This window comes from Microcaecilia unicolor, chromosome 4, assembly GCF_901765095.1.
Source record: "Microcaecilia unicolor chromosome 4, aMicUni1.1, whole genome shotgun sequence".
NCBI lineage: Eukaryota > Metazoa > Chordata > Amphibia > Gymnophiona > Siphonopidae > Microcaecilia > Microcaecilia unicolor.
In genome coordinates, this window is record NC_044034.1 from 267029213 (window position 1) to 267050446 (window position 21234).

Here is a 21234-nt window from a genome sequence, read left to right on the forward strand (position 1 = left end):
ATCAGATGTAGTATCTGTTCTTCCACGGATTAAATTCTTCCACGGATTTTCTTTAAGTGGGCACGTCACTGGTTAATATTTTTTCAAAAATATAAATCAAAAACCCCTTTCCTCTCTGGTAGTCAAATGTGTTATCAACCATTAAGTGAAACAAAATATAATCACAATAAAACAAAATTACATTCAAACATCAAACCATAAAAGATAACTGTTAAAACTAGAACAAGTATGATCACTCAAACCACATATTATAACCCTCACTTTGCCCCGCCAGGTACACAGCTGAAAGTCAACCTCACAGTGGCCATTCCCTGCTCCTGGCTAATGGCAGCATCTCCCTCCTATCCCCTACATGTTCAGCATCTCTTCTCTCCCCTTCCCCTCTACTCTTCCAGGTCAGGCATCCCCCTCTCTAAAACACCATCCCCCCTCAACGGTCTGACCCCCTGACTCAACCCCCACCCTCACCCTGTAAACATTATTTTCTCACTTCTAGAGGCAGCCAGCAGCATTAACAATTCACAGAATGCTGCCTGCACCACTCCAGAAGCCTTCCCTTTGCAGCATTTAGTCCCTGTGTAAACAGAAAGTTATGCTAGAGGGGGGCAGGATGTTGTAAAAGGAAGGCTTCTAGAGCGGTGCAGGAAGTGTTCTGTGAATCATTAACCCTGATGGCTGTCTCTAGAAGAGACAAAAACAAGTTTGAAGGTAGACCAGGAGAAGGAAGTTTCAGAGAGAGTGATCTGACAGACTGCAGAAGGAGGGGTTGTTGGGAGAGGGGAGCTGCCAAACTGTAGGGGAAGGGAAGGGGGGAGCTACTAAACCATAGGGAGGGAGGGTTGAGAGAAAGATGGGAGTTGCCAGACCATGGGAGTAGGGGTTGAAAAAGAAGGGAGCTGTCAGACTATGGGGAGTTGCCAGACCACAGAAGAGGGGAGTTTGAGAGAGGAAGGGCTACCGGACCGTGAACGGGAGGGAGTTGAAAAAAAGGAGAATGCTCAACACCCGGAGTAAAGAGAAAGGAGGGCCGGAGGGGAGAGAGACATATACTGGACCCCAGGGATGGAAGGAAGGGAGGAAGGGAAGAGAGGAGGAGGGACTTTGGGGGCAGAGGGGAGGAAGGAGATGTTTGGCATAGGAGGAATGTAGGGAGACCAAAGGGATATATTTGGACATGGAGGGAGAAGGGGAATCAAAGGTACAGAAAGGCAGATGCTGGATGGGGGGTGGTTGTATAGATAGATGTTGGGCACCGTGTGTCCGGCTTCTCCCGGAAGCACTGGGTTGTGAGCCCTTGGACCACTGCCATGAAGCGGCAGTGGCAGGCAAAATCACCTCCGAACCAGAGACAAGGCAAAACAGGACTGGAACCCCGGGCTGGAGTTGCAGCAGAGGCAAACAAGCTGGAACAGGCAGAGCAGAAACAGCTAGACTTCACCTGCACGACCACCGTTCCCCGGGAGTTGAGCCCCCAGGTGCTGGCGGCTGGCAGGACTTTCAGGACAGGGCAGGAACTGGATACCAACAGGAAACCCATGGGATCTAGAATACCCAAGGGAGGCTAGGCAGAACACTAGACTAGGACCCTCAAACAAATACCACACTAGGTAGAAGCAGACAGGGTTAGAATCAAGACAGGGGTGCAGGGCTATGGCTGGAGCTCCAGTAGCTAGAAATACAGGCAGGGAGCAGGGCTATGGCTGGAGCTCCAGTAGCTGAGAAATACAAGCAGAGGACAGGACTATGGCTGATGCTCCAGCAGCTAGAAATACAGGCTGGGAGCAGGGCTATGGCTGGAGCTCCAGTAGCTGAGAAATACAGGCAGAAGCAAGGACTATGGCTGAAGCTCCAGCAGCTGAGAAATACAGGCAGAGGACAGGACTATGGCTGAAGCTCCAGCAGCTGAGAAATACAGGCAGAGGACAGGACTATGGCTGAAGCTCCAGCAGCTGAGAAATACAGGCAGAGGACAGGACTATGGCTGAAGCTCCAGCAGCTAGAAATACAGGCAGACAGGACTATGGCTGAAGCTCCAGCAGCTAGAAATACAGGCAGAGGACAGGACTATGGCTGAAGCTCCAGCAGCTAGAAATACAGGCAGGGAGGGAGCAGAGCAATACTGAAAGCTGCCAAGCAGCCACTAAGAAAGAAACCCAAGCCAGGAATACAGACCAGAGGCAATAGAACCAAAACTAGCTACACACAGATTAACTAGAATTATGCTACACACAAGCTAACTAGAATAAGCTACACACAAGCTAACTAGAATTCAAGCAAGAAACTCAGACTAGAACTGGACTAGGCAGAAGTGCACAGTGCACCCCAACATACCAGGGACCTTAGACGATGCAAAGGCAAAGCAGAGAGTGTCCAAATGGCTAATAAGCCCAGCAGCAAATGAGATTCAGCTGCAGCAATCACCAGGCAGCTAAGGGTGCTGTGCAGGCTCAAACAAGACAAGCAAGTCTGGCAGGCCGGAAGATCCGGACTGGACTGGGCTGAAGTCTGGAACGGGAAACAGCACACAGACAATCCAATGCAGCCACCAGGACTGGCCACCAGAGGACAAGAGGAACACAAACCAAAACACAGGCAGAAAGCATACTGAAGCACAGAGAAGCTTAACACACACAGGTGCAGTATAGTGGAGTAATCAGAGCCATGCTGGAAGCAGCCAGCACACAGAGACAGAACTAACTCAGGAAGAACAGACAGAAGCCAGCTCAGAAGCTGACCGCCGGAAATAAGGTGAGCCTGAGAGGGGTCACGACCACAATCGTGACACCATGAGAACATAGAGATGTGGAAAATGTTGGATATGGAGAGGTAAATGGGGATAAGCTGGACATGGGAAGAAAGTGCAGATGCTGGCTATGGGGAGAGATCAGGAGGGCACCATTTTGAAGAAGGCAGCCACCAATGTCGGAGCAAGTACGGATTGATCCTAATCCTGGGACCCCTGGGGTGAGTCAGGATTATGCAGGTGGGCAGGCTGGCTAGCTGATGCGAGGAGGGGGGGAAGGTGCACACCAATACAGGAGCAATGTTTGGCTCAGGGCACCACAATCCCTTGAGCTGGCCCTGAGGAGCGTTACATTGTTCCTGGCTTTTCAAATGCTGCCAGTCACTCTGGAATTTCAGTCATTTGGGGGGGGGGGGGGGGGCTGCTACTTTTATAGTTACAGCCTTTGCAAAGCATTTTCTTTATCCAATCCTGGAGTGTATCTATGATTTCCCAAATGTTTTCCCCTTTACTAACTTGCAAAGTTATTTTATCCTCACACAATTAAAAGGACCTCAAAAACAAATCTCAGCCACACAGCTGTTACTGTAGCAAACAGTAGAATACAGCCCAGATCTTGCCACAACTGAATCTGTGACCAAAACTGGCCAATAAATTTTGGCAGAAACAAACAAAAAAAAAACTGCCCCCAACAGCCTTCACTCCTTCCCCCTGACAAAAAAGCTCCCCCTCTTGAACCGCCCCCCCAAGCAACAGCCCCTTTCCGAGTCCCCACCCCGGTAGCAGCTCCCATCCTGAGCCTAACTTGTCATTGTGGGTAATGGGCGAAGGAGCTTCCCCACTTACTCCTGCATATGCCCGTTTCCAGTCAAAAGGGCTTCCAAGACTGGTGCTGGAGGTCCCGGCAGCCATTTGAGATTGGAACCAGTATGGGCAGGAATATTGTGCCTGTGCTGGCTCCAATCTCAAAATGGCTGACAGGACTTCCCGCAGTAGTCTTACGAGACTTCCATGGAAATTCTTGGCAATCATTTCTATTGAGCAGAGGTACTGGGCATGAATGAGTTGAGGTTGTTCCTGCCCTCATGGAAGCGAAGCCAGGGCTTATTAAGGTAGGCCCTACGGATGGGTCAGGTGAGATGGGGGCAGAGAGTGATCACAGGGAGGAGGGGAGAGAGTTTCAATTTCAGCCAAAATGTACTGGCATTTTCGCCCAAAACCTGAACCCAGATTTTGAGCCGGTTTCAGTGCTGAATCCAGAACCAAAATTTGGTCAGCCTCTACAGTATAAGTTCCATCTTAAAATCAGAAAGGTACTGTATAAGCAAAGGAAGGTCTATCTGCCACACTGCTACACTTTCCACAGATATCACAAATGTGAAATCCATGATAACATCACACCTTTGCTGCCCCAAATCATCAAGGTCACTTCTAAAACAGAAAGAAACCTGGGAATACTCATCCTATGTCTTTTTGCATAAACTGTGGACTTCCAAGTTTCAGTCATAAAAGGCTAAAGCACTAACCAGGTAGTGCCACTGAATATCCTCACAGACCACCTTGGTACTATCTGGGTAGTGTCACTGAATATCAGCAGCTCAGCAGTATCCAGGTAGTGCCAGTGTGGTGTGGGAGCTGGCAGTAATATGGAAAGCAGCAATATTCAGACCGCTATTTAGGACTGAAAATTACAGTCCTGACAGCAGTTTGAATACATGCTATCCAAATTGTAGCAGCACACCACTGTACCCAGATATTCAGTGCCTCTCGTTATCTGGGTTGTGGCACTGAAGATCCATACATAAATACCTCACCGACTTCAAAGTTTAAATATTGACCTGATTGATTACAACTCCCAAAGACAATTTCAGTGAGTAAAAACATGAGGGAAAAATGTCCACAGGAAAGAAAGAATTGAAAACTAGGGAGAAAAGCACTACTGGACTTTGTCTCATATTGGAATCGGCTTGGTTGCATGTCAGTCCAAATAACACTCCTTTAAATTTCCTTTTCTATTCGTATAAATCATGCAAGGTCTTTTTCTTTCTGAATTGCACAGTCCAAGAACTGCTCCATTTTCCTCCCCCTGGTTGTCACACAGAATGATTTTAATTTTACACCTTGATTTGGTAGCAGCTGTTGCATTAGAGTGGGAGAAGTGTTATCTGTTAGAGCACTCAACCGTATTAATTTGAAATTCTTTTCAGAAGACTCCTCGTATAGTAACTATAATTGGATATTATCCCTTCAGGAATTTAACCCATTTATATCTATACCTATTTATAAAGATAGATATACAGGTCAGTATTTAAACCCTGTGGCAAGTTTTGTGTTTTGGGTTTTTTTTTTATTTTCAACCACGGTGTTTAATATATATTTAGCACAGCTATATGTATAGTTAATGGCATTGAATACACATACGAGCAACAAGCTACATTCAGAGGCTATCTGTACAGCTAAGCAGTTTAATTTAGGATAACTTATAGCATCTGAATATCACTGGCTATTCGTATAGTTGGGTGTAACACCCACACTCCACCCCGGTAGTATCCAGATAGCGATAAAGCACTGTAACAATTTTTAGTGAGGATATGAGGGAATTCTGTGGCATAGCACCAACATTTAGGCTCCATATTTGCCAAGTCCTGGAAATTAAATTGCAGCGCACAGCTTTTGCTATTCTTGCATGTGCTGCTATCGCTGCTGCTGTTACCTATTTTGCTACTCAGCTCTGCTTCTCAGTGGTCATCTAACATCAGTGCACGTTCAGTCAACATTGGGTGGGGGAGGTCGGCTCCACCCACAAGTGACATGAGACATGCTGGAAATTAAAATCACAGCACACAGAGACACACCATCACCCAGTGTGCAGCCAAAGGCACTCTCCTTTGCACAGAGACATGCGCAGGATAATTTTTTGACTTTGATAAGTGGTGTTTGGGAGTCTAGGATCTGTTTATTTTATTTTTTAAGTTAACAGCAATTAGTCATGAGGTGGCTATATATATATATATATATGTGTATATATATATATATATATATATATATATATATATATATATATATATAGGGGGGTTTATTATTTTACGGTTGGGAGGGTTCATTGGCAAACATTAATTTTCAGTTTTGGCATGCTATTATCTCAGCTTCTTTATATAAACGTTTACGACCCCTTTCTGTCAATAGAATGAATTTGGTGGACTGTTCTGAGAGAATGGAGCATGAAATAGATTGAAAAATTACACACAGAACGAAGCCCAAGGTTGACAGAACCTTTTGGACAGATGAGGATTAGGGAAAGGCAGCTTGTGCGGATTCCAAGATTCAAGGATGGCCATAAAATATTTACAAAACCAAAAACACCAGATCTGCAGTCAGAAAAAGATTAGTCCCTTAACGCACTCTATAGCAGTGGAAAAAGCCTCAAAGTCCTTCTAAATCTTGAATTGATTTAAAAAGATATGACGGGTCATTTGACCCGTCATATCTTTTTAAATCAATTCAAGATTTAGAAGGACTTTGAGGCTTTTTCCACTGCTATAGAGTGCGTTAAGGGACTAATCTTTTTCTGACTGCAGATCTGGTGTTTTTGGTTTTGTTTAACTAGTCGATCTGCTATCGAGCATATTTATATTGCATAAAATATTTACACCTATTCTTTGTGCCTATGTGAATGCTAGATCTGTGGTAAATAAGATAGATATTATTAAAGATATTATTACTGATAATCACTTAGGTTTATTTTTTCTAACTGAAGCCTGGCTGACTATGAGGGAGGATCCTAGATTGAGGGATTTATGTCCTCCCAGGTAGGCTGGCAATTTTATATAAATAATTTTTTACTGCTAATCTGTTGGGAGTCCATTAGCTCTCCCTCCCTAGAAATTGTATCATGTGAAATCAGAGATGACTTTTTTTGTGGGTTCACTCAATTGTATTTTATTTCACTATCCATCCCCTCCTCCCCCTCCCAAAATGGTCTGAATGTAGGGACACTTTCTATGGAGTGTACAGCAAAACAATTAGTAAGAAATGATCATGTATTATTAATTAGGGATATTAACTTACATCTTGATGACAATCTGAATCCAAAGGCCAGGGATGTTATAGAATTTTTAGATCTTGCTAGTTTTGTTTGGCCAAAGCTCCGTGAGAAAGGTCATCAATTAGATTTGATTGCACTGTCTAATCATTTGGATAATGCTTGTACAGTGGTAATTAATTCATATGAGCAAGTACCTTGGTCTGATCATTTCCTAATGGCTTTTGAATTGTCATGGAAAGATAAACTGGTTGAGCAGACGAAGGGTAAACAAGTTAGGTACTTGAGGGATAAAACTGAATCTGTTAAATTATGGCAAGAAGTGGATGACGATGTTATACAGTTTGCAAATTCTTCTGAACAGCTGATTTCTAATTGGAATGCAATAAGAGACATTTTGGATGACATTGCTCCTTCAACTCAGAAGGTTAAAGTAGTCAGACAATCTAATAAATGGTTTGATCAGGAATTGCTTTTTTTTTTTAAGGGAGTGCAGAAAATGGAAAGATTATGGAGGAAACTTTCTACAGAGGAAAAAAGTACATTTAATTGGTGTTAGTAATTATAAAAGGAAAATATCTGTTAAAAAGAGGGAGTTTTATTCAAACAGTGAGAAGTGATAAAGTGGATATTAAAAAATTGTTTTCTTTGGTAGATTCTTTTGTTATGCCTGAAGATTTAATTAAGCCTAGTGGGATGCAAGTACCAACTGCTACTAAATTAGCTTGGTATTTTAAAAGTAAAGTGGAGAATATAAGGGTACAGTTATCAACATAATTCAATTTTATTATAGATCTAGATCTATAAATTGATGCTATACTGGCAAATAGGATATGGCTGAAATGTGATGAAATTAGAACAGATGATATCAAAAAGGCATTACAGAAATATGCTAAATCTTCATGTTGTTTGGATGTTTGTCTTGCATATTTGATGCGGCAAGTTTCACTATTATACCTTCATTTGCTGATTGGAAAAAAAAAAAACAATTCCAATAGGGCACGTTCCCTTCTGATAAGAGTAAAATAGTTTTAACTTCAGTTTCTAAAAATGTTAATGGCAACATGTTGGAGGTTAGCAATTATAGACTTATTATCTCAAATCTCCTTATTATGAAATTAATGTACGGTTGACCTATTCCGCAACTTCAGATGTATCTGGATAGATTTAATATCTTACATTATCCTCAATCTGGATTTCATAAACAATATAGTACTGAAATTGCTGTGGGTTCAATTATAGCTTTGGGAAAGACTTTGTTGAGCTAAGGTAAGTGTGCTATATTGGTTCAATTTGACCTTTCAAGTGCATTTGATTTGGTGGATCACGAGATTCTGTTACATACGTTAAGTCTGGAATCTGTGGTACAGTATTACAACGGTTTCAATGTCTTGTTACTAGTAGTTCATATACCGATCCATTTTTTAGCCTTTTTTAAATTTTTGCCGAAAATGGACTTGCAGCAAAATGAAAATTGCCGCACGCCCATTTTGTGTCTGAGACCTTACTGCCAGCCATTGACCTAGCGGTAACAACCTATGTGCACCAACTGCCACTTGGTGCGCGTCCATTATGCGCGCCCAAAAATAAAAAATATTTTTCGGAAACACCAAAAATGAAATTACCACAAAACCACACGGTAGTCGGGCGGTGACTCCATTTTGGCACACGTTGGGCACGCGTAGATGCTTACTCGGCTTAATAAAAGGGCCCATGTGTGAACAAACCAACTTGCAAGCTTCTTACTCATGCTTTCACCCCAATCACATCTATAGCCTTTAGGTAACAATATTGAGCAACCAATTTGAATTTATGGTCTTACTAGTATCAGAGAACCAAGAAGCAGAGATTTCAAAGGACAGCAAATCAGCAGACCTAATACACAGCCAGCATGAAAACATCATGCCTAGACATTTTTAACTGGCACCTATCCTAGGCATAAAACCACAGAAACAGCATCAACATACCTATAAAACAACATTAAAAACAAACATCTCACTATTGTGGTTGATTATTTTTTTTTAAATACAAAAATTCCTATTCATACAAAACAAGAATCAAACCTTCGTGCCATCTGCATCTCCCACACAGTTTAGCTGTTTTGGCACATTTAGCAACTATGTGGGTGATAAAGTTAAATTCTGGCTTATAGTATGTCAGAAGTAAAACAAATATGATGTAGAACAAATTTTCTTCTACATACACAGTGGAAAATATGTTGATACCAACTGGTTCTCTCTCTCTGTACAGGGCACTTTCTATGTAATTCCTCACTGCACCATTTCTAGCTTCCAGCTTTGATACCTCTCCTAATGATCCCATCTCTAGTCTACTAACAAATACTTTTCCCTCTTTATTCTATCCTTCCTCAGCTCTTCTATCTGGCAATCGTCACAAATATTTTCAAATATATTAAGGTATGCCCTAGTTCGGAAAAAAAAAAACCACTTCTCTTGACCACAAAGGTTATTTGAAACCATCATCCATTTTCTTAACACTTTTCCTCTCAAAAATGCTAGAACAGGTTGTCTATCAGCAAACTCTGAGCTTTCTTCTTTCATCTGATGCCATTGATCCTTCCTAACCTGGCTTTAGATTCTCTAGTTCCATCATATCTTTCTTTCTCTACCTCCTTAATCATTTTCATATTTCCATTAACAATTTTACATGAACCATCCTTAACCTTTTAGACCTCCCAGCCACCTTTGATACAGAGTAGACCAATATTCTTTATTGCAGGGCCCAGCGGCAGCTCCCAATGACCCTACCTAACTCTCCTCTCAATAAGGCATTGCTTTCCTGTAATGAGGATTCTCTGTAGACAACAGGGAAATGCAGCCACACTGATTAATGAGGTCCCCTGGACAAACCCAGAGTGCAAGTCTCTCCTTTAGCTCAGGGAAGCATTAAACTCTTTGCTTTCGGCTGTCATGAACACGTATGGTGGTTCCCGCATTGGCAGAAACTACAACCTTGTTCAGTCTATATCATAGCAAACCAAAAAGAAGTTTTGTAGAGGGGTAAGTGGGTGGTTAAATATGGCTATATTCCCCTGTCTTCTATGGATAAGTCCCATTACAGGTAAACAACTTTGCTTTCTTCGGAAACAAGCAGGGGAGATGCAGGCACACTGAATGCTGAATGAAAAAATAAGAGCCACCTAGAGTTACAAGTTATGTGTACTGGCAACCTACGTGAAGGACGGGTAGTTGGGTTTCCTTTACTGCTCTTTTTTTTTTTAAGCAAACAAGGTTACAGAGGACAATGATAAACCTGCACAGTAGTGCTGAGTAAAGGGGTGCACTGAGGGACATATGGCCATATGGCAGCCCTGCAGATTTCCACAAGATTAACTGTATGGAGAATTGTTGCTGCTGCCAATCTAAGATTGTGAGACCCAATTCTACCTACTGGTACCAAAGAGAAAAAAAAAAAAAAAAAAGATACTGTCAGAGACCCAGTTAGAAAAGGTACATTAGGATGCAAGTGTTTCTGGATTGTTCATGTTGTATGTAAAGAACAGTGTAGAGATAATAGAACAATGCTCTTCTACAATCAAGCATATAAAATTTTTCTTCAGGTGCAGTGAAGGGAGGTTTAGGGAAAAACATAGGAAAAATTGGGTGAATGTAGAAACCAGACGCAATTTTTGGAAGAAACTGTAGGTTGGTGCTAAGTTCGATTCCCACTGCAGCTCCTTGTGACTCTGGGCAAGTCACATAACCATCCATTGCCCCTGGTACAAAATAAGTACCTGAATATATGTAAACCACTTTGAATGTAGTTGCAAAAACCTCAGAAAGGCCGTATATCAAGTCCCATTTCCCTTCCCCTAAGAAAATCCTATTAAGGAAAAAACTAAGCACAGGTGGTTTAATGCTCCAATACTTGAATCACACTGATCCTCCTGGCTGAGATGATCGTGATGAGAAAGACAGTCTTCCTTGTTAGATACTTGATGGATACCTTTCCAGTGGTTCAAAAGGTCTCTCCATGACATTGTCTAAAACAAAATTTATGTCCCAAGGTGGAAGTGGTTCTCTCAACGGCAGCTTAATGTTCATTGGATTACTTATGAAACAGGAGACAAGAAAATGTGTAGAAAAAGCTTACTGTCAATATGACCATGGTACGCCAATATCCACCTGCCCTGGCGACGCCTGCTATGCAGGGCCCACAGGACCAACCTGCATCAGACTCAATACTGAGACGATGTGAGGGTTTGATGTCATCCTTATCGGCACCGAGGTGCCTTAGTGACTGGCTTCGGGTGAAGGCCAAGAAGCATCGGCCTTGACCCCTCGACTCATGTTGCCGGCAGCGTCTCACCTTGAACCCAGCAGCTCCATAGACTGTCAATGAGCGCATCTGGGCCTTGCTTCCTGAGCTGCTGGCTGGCATCATGCAGCAGACTGCATCGGCATCTGGGGTGCTTGCATCTGCCATACAAATACAAAGCAACCTATGCATCCAGCTTCTCCTATATAAACACACAACTATAGAACTCACTGCCAAAAGCTGTGAAAACAACATACGACCATGTAAACTTCAGGAAATCACTAAAAACCAACCTGTTCAAAAAGGCATACCCTACCGACCCAACATAAATGCCTACACTCTGCAACACAGCAAATCCAAAGCTGGTAATGGACACTATATAACCTCTCCTCTCTTCGATCCCCATTGTGCCTGAACCTTAATCGACCACAACATCACCATGTATTTGTTTCTCTACCAGACTTGGCGAATGCCTTTAAGGTACTATGTAAGCCACATTGAGCCTGCAAATAGGTGGGAAAATGTGGGATACAAATGTAACAAATAAATATGGTTGCTAGATGTAACTTTACTGAGGTAGTTTTGAGGCCCATCTGGGAAGGTGATGAAAATATGACAGAAAGACGAAGAAGAAATGGGATTGCAAGAGTTGGTAGCACTCCAGTATGCAAATATGACCCACTTATGCTGATAGGATTTTCTGGTGGATGGTTTCGACAAAGCAAGAATAATGTCCTGAATTTCTTTGGAAACTGGTAAAGTTTGGACTATTTGCCTTTCAATATCCAGGCCAACAGAGAAAGGGATTCAGTACTGGAAAGGAGAAATTGACTGCCCTGCTGGGTTAACAGTCTAGGATGATTTCCTAGAAGAAAGGGTTGGTAGAACATCAGGGAGAGGAGGTGGGAGTACCTGATCTCTCTCAGCCAGCAAGGTGCAATTAGAATGACATGGACTTTTCCTTGTGAGACATTAAGCGGTATAGAAAGTGCTAATAAACTATAAATTATTTTGAACTACTTTGGAGATTTGGGGAAAAGATGGAAATACATAAAGAACTTTGTTCCATGAAATTGGAAATGCATCATGTACTATTGGTTGAGAAAATGAACATAGAGAACTGAAGACAAGCTATTTTCTGCTTTCCTGAATTGCAAATAGATCCAGGACTGGAAAACCCCGAAGATTGAAGATGCAGTCCACTAAACTGGAATCCAAGGACCATTCATAGGGTTCCAGCTTTCAAATTAGTGTGTCTGCTAACCGGTTGAATTCTCCTGGTAGACAAGCTGCATGAAGCATAGCGTGAATGGGAGATGAAAAGCAATGTTACTTGGTTGTCCCTGTAAATAACAATGGATTTGTTTAGCAACCAATTCTCAAACTGTTGTGAGAGCATGGGCCATCACTCTGAATTCTAATCTGTTGATATGCATACAGCTTTCTTTTAGAGACCATGGGCTAGATGCACTAAACCTTAACGACCCTCTAACAACCCTTTAACGAAGGAAATTCCTAACCGTTGCATGCATTAAAGGCCATTTTCCTACGAAGCAAGCAGCTAACGAAAACGGAATGCAAAGGAGAAACTACCATTGAAATGTGGACAATTCGGAATGCACTAACCATACCGACGATTGCAACGAATCATTTACCATCAGAAATTTTACGTGCGCTCAGACCTGTCGTTAAGGCCTGAGCTATCATCTCCCCGCTGCCCCCTGCACCATAAAAATCCAAGCCAGCATGTTTAAAAAGAAAAGTGAGATACAAACACGTGGCTCTCCGCTTTCTCCTGCATCATTACAAAACAAAACATACTGCTTCTCCCTGCAGCTTAAAAATCCTGTCTCTCCCCTTCTCCCACAGCTTTGAAAATTAACACTCTCTGCTATCCCCTGAAGCCAATTTTCCCAGTACTGTAAACAAGCTGCAAAGAGGTCTTTTGTTACAAAAGGGGATTTACGAGGGTCGTTCTTTTTAGAGTTATCTTCAACTACACTCTTCTGCTAGATCAGACAGCTAAAAGGCTTGCAGGTCGCGATCCCCCCCTCGCATGCCCCAGTCTGACGTAAGCAACCTACGTAGGTTTAATACGTTTGTGGCTGCTCTGCGCATGCTTAAGGGGCAAATTAACGAAGGGGATTACGAACGCTTGATACATTGTACTTTTCAATACCGCACCGAACATTTCTGAGCTGTTTTTTTTGTGCATTCTTCGTTGTTTCAAATTCGTTAAGCACTTTTACGATTTTTTAACGTTTGGTTGATGCACCTAGCCCCATGTGCCTTGCATCTATAGATGTAAGAGATGGGTATCTGTCATGAGAATGATCTTGCAAAGGGAATTGAAAAGGATACCCAATGAAGAGAATGCGGTGTGCCTGCTACCCAAGAAGGTTGCTCTTCACCGAAGATGAAAGCGGACACTGATACCAACCAAGTTTGTGATGCCACTGTAAAGACTTCATGAACAACCTGGCCAATGAGTGGCATCCACATGACTCCATCCATCCACCTGCCCCCATGCACCCTGCACCCACGACTCCTTCCATCCACCTGCCCCCCTGTATCCACATGACTCTCATCCATCCATCTACCTGCCCCCTTACACATTGCATCCATATGGTTCCGTTCATCCACTTGCACTCCCATGCACTCTTTTCTGCTGGCTGCTGCTACGCCGCTTCTTCAAAATGGCTGCTGAGACTTCAAGTGGTGGCTTTAGGAGACTTTTGTCTGCCCAGTTAGCCACCCAGCCCAGCCGAATGTTCCTGTGTGTGCTGGGGAACAACTAGCTCACTAAAATTACGCAAAACGGAACAACCAGCTCTTGCGAGCCAGCTCCAGCACACTATTGCACTTAACCATCTGTTGCCCCAGGTACAAAATAAGTACCTTTATATAATATGTAAACCACTTTGATTGTAACCATAGAAAGGCTGTATATCAAATTCTATCCTCCTTCCCTTCCCTAAATCACTGTCATTAAGGCAGACCTGGGGAAAGCCACTGTTTACCCCTAAGAGCAAGCGGCACAAAATCCCGATTCTTTTTGGGATTCTTGCAGAGTATTCCTAAAGTGTATAAGTTTGGTGTGTGCCCAGAAGGGACCTGAGACAGCATTTGTTGCCACAATGTTAGAGCCTGGTTAGCAGCCAGCCCCATAAACAGTACTGACTGGGATTATATTGTGAGAGAGAAAAAGAGCTTCTACTTAAAGGACTAAGCCAAGCCTGTGAAGAAACAAAGCTGACTACAAAGTTGTGTGTGTGTGTGTCCATTTCTATGAGGTCCTGAGAATCACGAAGCCACGTATGCCATGTGAAAAAATATACAATGGACTGTGATCCAAATTTCCCTCGTATAAACTAAACTAAAACTAGGAATCATTTCTTTTTTCTTTCCTTCAACTGGTTAATGACCTACATTGTCCTAAGTACTACAAAAATAACCAAGAAAAAATAGCACTCCTGATCTTATCAGTATAAGAAGACCTAATGTGCCAAGTACATACAATGTGTGACCTACTTCCTCTCATATTATTCTTGATCCTTCTATTAACATCTGTCCTATTCTTAACTTGTCTACTTTTTTTTGTTCTCAAGATTGAGGAACTGTGTGAACTCGTCCTCAAAGGCAATAGTTTATTCCACCTTCCAGTAAATTCAATTAACAGTTATTCTGATCTGTTTTTGAAGCAAATTAGATGCGGATACTCAAAACTCCAGCACTGTACTGAACAGCACTGGAGAAACAGCACTAGAAAAAGCGCAGAACAACTCCGTAATGCTCAACGCTAATGAGATGCAAATAGCGTTGAGCATTAGAGTCTGGCAGGAGGATGGTGCCTGGCATCTGCGCTCAAGAGTTGTGAATCAAGCACAGCTCTTGAGTACATGCCCAGAGCGACAGAGGAGAAGGAGGAAAGCAGGAGGAAGAAGGCAGCGGCTCCCAGCCAGCAGAAAGAGTGACCTGATCAGTGCAGCAGGCTTTGACCCTAGCAACCTGGGTTCAATTCCCACTGCAGCTCCTTGTGACATTGCGCAAATCACTTAGCCTTCCATTGCCCCAGGTACAAAAACTTAGACTATGAGACCTCTAGGGACAGAGAAAGTACCTGCACATAATGTGTACAACACTGCGAATGCATAGATCTAGCAGCGCTATAGAAATGATTAATTGTAGTAGTAGTACCTGGCCAGTGCTTTTGTGATATTTGCACTTACGAATTCTTCCCTTTATAGGGACTACTGTCAAAATGTATCACAGGGAAGACTGAAAACTTACTTCCCCTGAGACCAAGACTTGGTTTTTCACTTGTGATCCGGGGTCCCAAAGTGAGTGCACAATATTACAACACGCAGTAAAAATAATGTACTCTAAATTAGAGAGGTGCCGCTTCTGCTCACCTGAAAGTAGCAACTGAATTCCCACGTGTGAGCATGCTGCATGTTTTTTTTTTTAGTTCCTCCATCCCTCCGTCCGATTTCCTCGCTTGCATCTCAGCTCCTTTGCAAGGAAGCCTCTCTTCAGCAACCCTAATGCCAGCTCTGAGCAGTAAGGGCACCTTTGTTAAGGACACTCTTCTTTGAGCATCCAATTGTATCCCAGATGACCTAATTTAAATGTGATTTTCATGTTATTTGCTCTAGACTTTGGAATGCTCATTGTTTCTGTGCTAGAGCTCTTTAACATTCAGGACTAGCAAATGTGGGCGCTAGTCAGGCGTGAATGGCCTCTAGCACTCGCATTTGCTTCTGAGCATCGGGGCCTTAGTAATGTGATTTCAATGGCACTGCATTTATGCACTAAATTTGCACACCAATTTCAGACTGATGTGCAGCAGTGAAAGGTGAGCAGGCTCGGCGCTTCAGCCTGCCTTCCCTTCTCTCTCAGCTCTGCCTCTGGTGCTGCCCTCATTTCCTGTTTCTGCAAGGGCAAGACCAGAGGCAGAGTTGAGAAGGGAAGGCAGGTTGAAGCGCCAAGCCTGCTTGCCTTTCACTGCTGCCGCCGGACCCAGAGGTAAGAACTTTTCAATTCTGGGCGGCACACAGGAAGGCGAGGGGCAAGCGGAGGACTGGGAGAAGAGGGCGGGCAGCGCAGGTTGGGCTGCCACTCGGAGGAGAGGGAGAGAGAGAGAGAGGGAGGGAGGCGGGGGGCCTGGAACTCAGAGGACAGGGGGCCTGGAACTCGGAGGGGAGGGAGGGAGGGGGCATGGAACTAGGAGGAGAGGGGGGCCTGGAACTCAGAGGGGAGGAGAGAAGGGGACCTGGAACTCTGAGCCTGTACGCCGTACACGTTAATGAGCGCCGTGTCAAACTCAGAATGGCTGCGAGGCAGGAACTCGCGTCACAACTGGCCATTGACATCCTGACTCCTGCGCCGGTCAAACTCCATCGTAACCAGCAGGGTGGCGGGAAGCGGGCAAGCGCAGAACTCACACCACAACTCGCCTCCTAACGGTTCCCTTAAAAACATAATCGCCATTACATGGTAACCTTGCTAGTGCCCGTTTCATTTGTGTGAGAAACGGGCTTTTTTTTACTAGTTAACTAATAAAAAAAGTCATGCAGTTAGCTGATAAACAGTTCCATACTATAAATGCAAGCACAATTATTGTTAATTAAAATCACATTGTGCAGGCTAGCCCAAAAGATCAGTGCCTGAACATAGTTTCCTGGGTTCAATTTGCAACTCGAATCTTCCTTCCTCAGATCAGCTGGGTGAGGGAATTCTGCGGAAGCAGTGTTCACAGTCTTGCTTGGGAGAGGGAAGATCAGTCATTACACAATGGTGACACCTAGTGACTGGATTTAAGGTTCATGATCACAAATGTTCTGGAAGGAATCCTAGTGCCTGGTCCTCAGCCAACTGCAATTGCTGCAATGGCGGGACTGAATTAACAAATGCAAATGAAGACTTATAGTATGAGATTCCAGCCTGGAATCCTCTGAGCTAGAAGCCCGACAGAACAACAGGTAACTGCTTGGTTAATAAAAAAATCTTGCCAAGTGTTCAGTTAGACAGACATCTAATCCAATGCACTAAAGCATTGTTAGCTACTGTTTATCTTCCAATGCTTTTCCTTCTTTCCGGTGAGCATTTACAACCAATTAAAGGCTGCAATAATAAAACCATTTCCCTTCCCACAGTTTCAGATTCATCTTTTCATCATCAGCTAGCACACTGCAGAAGAGCCTTGCACACCTCCCATACCGGCTTTACAAGGTATACAAATCTCTCATACATATTCATTGTGGATATCCTGACCACCAGACTGGCTGCGTCACCAGTAGGTCAGGTTTGGGAACTACTGCCTTACCAATTTGCATTCAGCTACTGATAGAAAATAAACCACTGCTATCATGGGGGCAATGTTTCTAGTGCCTGAATGGCTACGAAGTCCACAAGTGCTTTTTAATTGCGCTCTTTGGTTCACATGTACTTTGAAAGCTGTCCAGAGGTTAAACTATCTGTCGATTTTGTTTTTCGCATGCCTTTACAGCAAATACTATTCCTATGGAAAATAGTACACGTAGATTTGAAAATGTGATCTATGCTATCCTTATGGGGCTAATTCTACAACAGGGCACTTTAAGTCAATTTTGGGAAGAGGCACCTATTTTACAAAGATAACATAGCCCCAGCAGTGCACAAATGCTCTCACACAAGTTGACACCTACTCTGAAGGTATACATTCGTGCATCTACACGTGTATTTTATATAATACACAAGGACATCACAACTCTGCACCCAGGACTGGTGCAAGGGTACTAGGTAACCTTCAACTTTACGCACCCCTTCTCCTTCTATGGTATCATGCTTTTGTGTGTGTTGCACACAAATAATGAGGGAAGTTTGCAAAAGTCATTTAACCAGAAAAATGGGCTATTTGAAAATTCCAATCAATAAGCTTAATTTTCTACTCTTATATTCTGTATCCAGGGATGTCATTTAAAGCCCATATAAACTAACCATATCACATAAATGGAGAAAAAAGACCTTAGTGAATACCAAAGTCACTCCTATTTGCAAGGACCAAGCCTTCAGAATTGTAGGAGGCTCCATTTAATCATAAGTCATAAAACAACTCAACTCGGATTCTTTCACAGAAATATGACAAATACCTTCTATAGATACGGAATAATTGAAGTGAATCCAAATATTGAAGCCCACACAGTGGTACTTATCTTGGATGTATTTGCTATTATAGCATTTGCACCATCAGTTGCCTTCAGCATTAAGCTGAAAATTCACCAGACTTGCTGCAAGTAAAAGTATGCATTGCATATCAGAATCTATTGTTTTGTGTTGACTTCCGCTGTTCTCTGCTGCTCCCCAGAAGCTGCTGCCCTAGGTGACAACCTAGTCTTGACCAGCGGTTGTCTTGACTATGCTCCTGGAAACACCTACACATAGGCTGCAGAAAATCAGGCACACAGCACACCTGTTCGTTTTTTTTTAATGCTTATATACTCCAGTGCGATTTTATTAGAACCTTTTCCCAATGTGTAAAACCTATTTTACACACCAACATAACTAAAATTATGCACTCTGTGGAATCCTACATACATTTCTAAACTGTAGACAATTTTACAGCTCCTATACCCTGGTAAATTGATGATATTCATGTAAGTGGCTTTTGTAAGCTGGCGCATCCATAAGTAAATAACTATAAATGTTAAAAACACACTTAGCTGGTAGCCTAATTTTATCCATTAGGTTACTCTGGAGTGACAAGCAGCTCCCACCAGCATTTAGCTCAAATCTGATGAACAAGCCTTTTGCTCAGTTTCATAAGTACATGTGACAGCAAGTTAATTTCAGTGCAGAATCAAAAGTCAAGTAAGGAATTTAACCCCTATTAGTATAACTCATTTCTAGAAATAATGCTTCCCCCACAGCAATTTCTAATCCTCAGGAATTGAGTATCTGAAAGAAAAACTCTGCTGTTTATCAAAGTCAACATTTATCACACAATCGGGAATAAGAAAGTTCTGATCCTGCATTTCATCAGGCTCCTTATACTGCTTTCTCCAATGCACCATAACAAAGTACTATCACTATTTACCTTTAAAAAAAAAAGGCAGTATAAGAGTTCATCAAAAACAAAAACAAAATTAGATAAAAGAAAAACGATACTGCAGCTGACTTGCCAACATAAATGTAGAAAGATAATGAATGTCCACAAGATACAGATTTCAGGACTATGAAGGTCTCTTTCTTGGGCATTGCCCCTGATGTAACCTTAAAAATCCATGCCGCTACGGCATCCCCAGTTGAGTATGGGTTTTAAGGAAATGTGTGAGGTGCAAAATAGCAAAATGTACTGATAGACTAAAAGGTGCAATTGCCAAGAAAAAGCATTGTTCTTGAAATTGTTTTTACAGCTGTTTCCTTTCCACTTGGAACTGTAAACCTCTACATAAAAAGGGTATCTGGGTTTGTCTTCCACGCACAGAAACACAGAATTTGATAGCAAAAACCATAAGGCCCTCAAGCCCATGCGTTCTCTCATCTTGGTGCAATAAGCAAACCCCTACTTGATCTCCAATGTCACCTCTTATTTTCCTAAAAGCAAGAATCATCTATTCTTGTCCCCAGCACCTCCACTGGGAGGCTATTTCATGTCTCTTCGTGAAACAGTTACACTATTTTAACAAGATGTAATCTCTAATTCCCAGAGTCATAGTAACATAGTAGATGACGGCAGAAAAAGACCTGCACGGTCCATCCAGTCTGCCCAACAAGATAAACTCATATGTGCTACTTTTTGTGTATACCCTACCTTGATTTGTACCAGTCCTCTTCAGGGCACAGACCATACAAGTCTGCCCAGCACTATCCCCACCTCCCAACCACCAGCCCCGCCTCCACCAGCTCTGGCACAGACCGTATAAGTCTGCCCAGCATTTTCCCCATCTCCCAACCACCAGCCCTGCCTCCCACCACCGGCTTTGCCACCCAATCTCGGCTAAGCTCCTGAGTCATAGGATAATGTGGTAAGGTCTCAGACCCAAAATGGATGTGCGGCAATTTTCATTTTGCCGCAAGTCCATTTTCAGCAAAAATTTTAAAAAGGCATTTTTTGTAGGTGCACTGAAAAATAATTCTGTGCATGCCCAAAACACGTGTCTACACTACCGCAGGCCATTTTTCAGTGCACCTTAGTAAAAGGACCCCTTAGTACACTAGAAATGATAAGTAGTAGAACAATTACAATTACATTTTTAAATCACGATCAAAATTTTTAACTCCTGTCTGTTGTCCAGCATTGTTTTCTCTCCCTTTCCTATCCTATTTCACCTTGCCATAATGTAGTAGAGGGAAGACACTGGTGTCAGTTGCAAGTAGCATGTGGGATTCGCTCCCCTCCATACAGGTACTTACCTTTCTCCTCTCCTGCTGCATCCTTTCCCTTCTGCTATTAAACCTGTTACCCCTGACATACAGACACCCATTTCTCTCCTCTCCTGCTGCTGACCCCCCCCCCCCCCCCCCCCCCCCCCCAGCACACAGGTCCAGCGTCCCCCTGCAATTATATTAACAGTTATCTGGCTCTTCATAGGGTCTCCGGCAGCAATTCCCACATGCTACTTGCAACTGACACCAATGCCTTCCCTCTATATATATTTAATTATATATATATATATAGAGAGAGAGAGAGAGAGACAAACACACACATATATACACATACATTTTTAGTTAAAAATTTAAAATGTACCTCATCATCAGACTGCATTACACTGGGGTGAATTGTTTTCTTACATAATCCATGAATGTAAACTCACAAAACGAACCTCAGAGTTTATCCCCTTGGCAGAGGACAGGTTTTTTTTTTTTTTTGGGAGGGGGGGGTGAAGTGCTTTTACATTGCAGTAGCCTCCTAGGAAATGAATGGCCGCACATGACCATGCAAGATAAGCACTTTCTGCAGCCAGAAACTTGCCCGCAGTGCAGGCTTTTCATCATTCCCTTCCATTTCTAGCTTACAGTGATTTAGAAAGAAAAAGATCCTATGCATGCTTTACTTCTCGAGCTTAAATGTTTTTCTTTTTGCTTTAGTGGATTTTTCCTGAAGCAGATATGCACAGTTTACAAGGTTTTCGTTAAATGTGCATATACAGTGTTGCCAAGTTACCCAGTTTCTGTAGGGAGATTGTGGCCA

At 42.8% G+C, this 21234-nt stretch overlaps 1 long non-coding RNA gene across 1 annotated transcript; it reads right to left on the reverse strand.

Annotated features, from left to right (window-relative positions):
* Positions 1–11140: 11140 nt before the first annotated feature.
* On the reverse strand, positions 11141–20689 carry LOC115468088. Its single transcript, XR_003941820.1, has 3 exons — positions 20677–20689; positions 17746–17748; positions 11141–11224 (listed from the first exon to the last, which is right to left on the reverse strand). It is a non-coding gene; the product is annotated as an uncharacterized LOC115468088 (long non-coding RNA).
* Between the last annotated feature and the right edge of the window lie 545 nt (positions 20690–21234).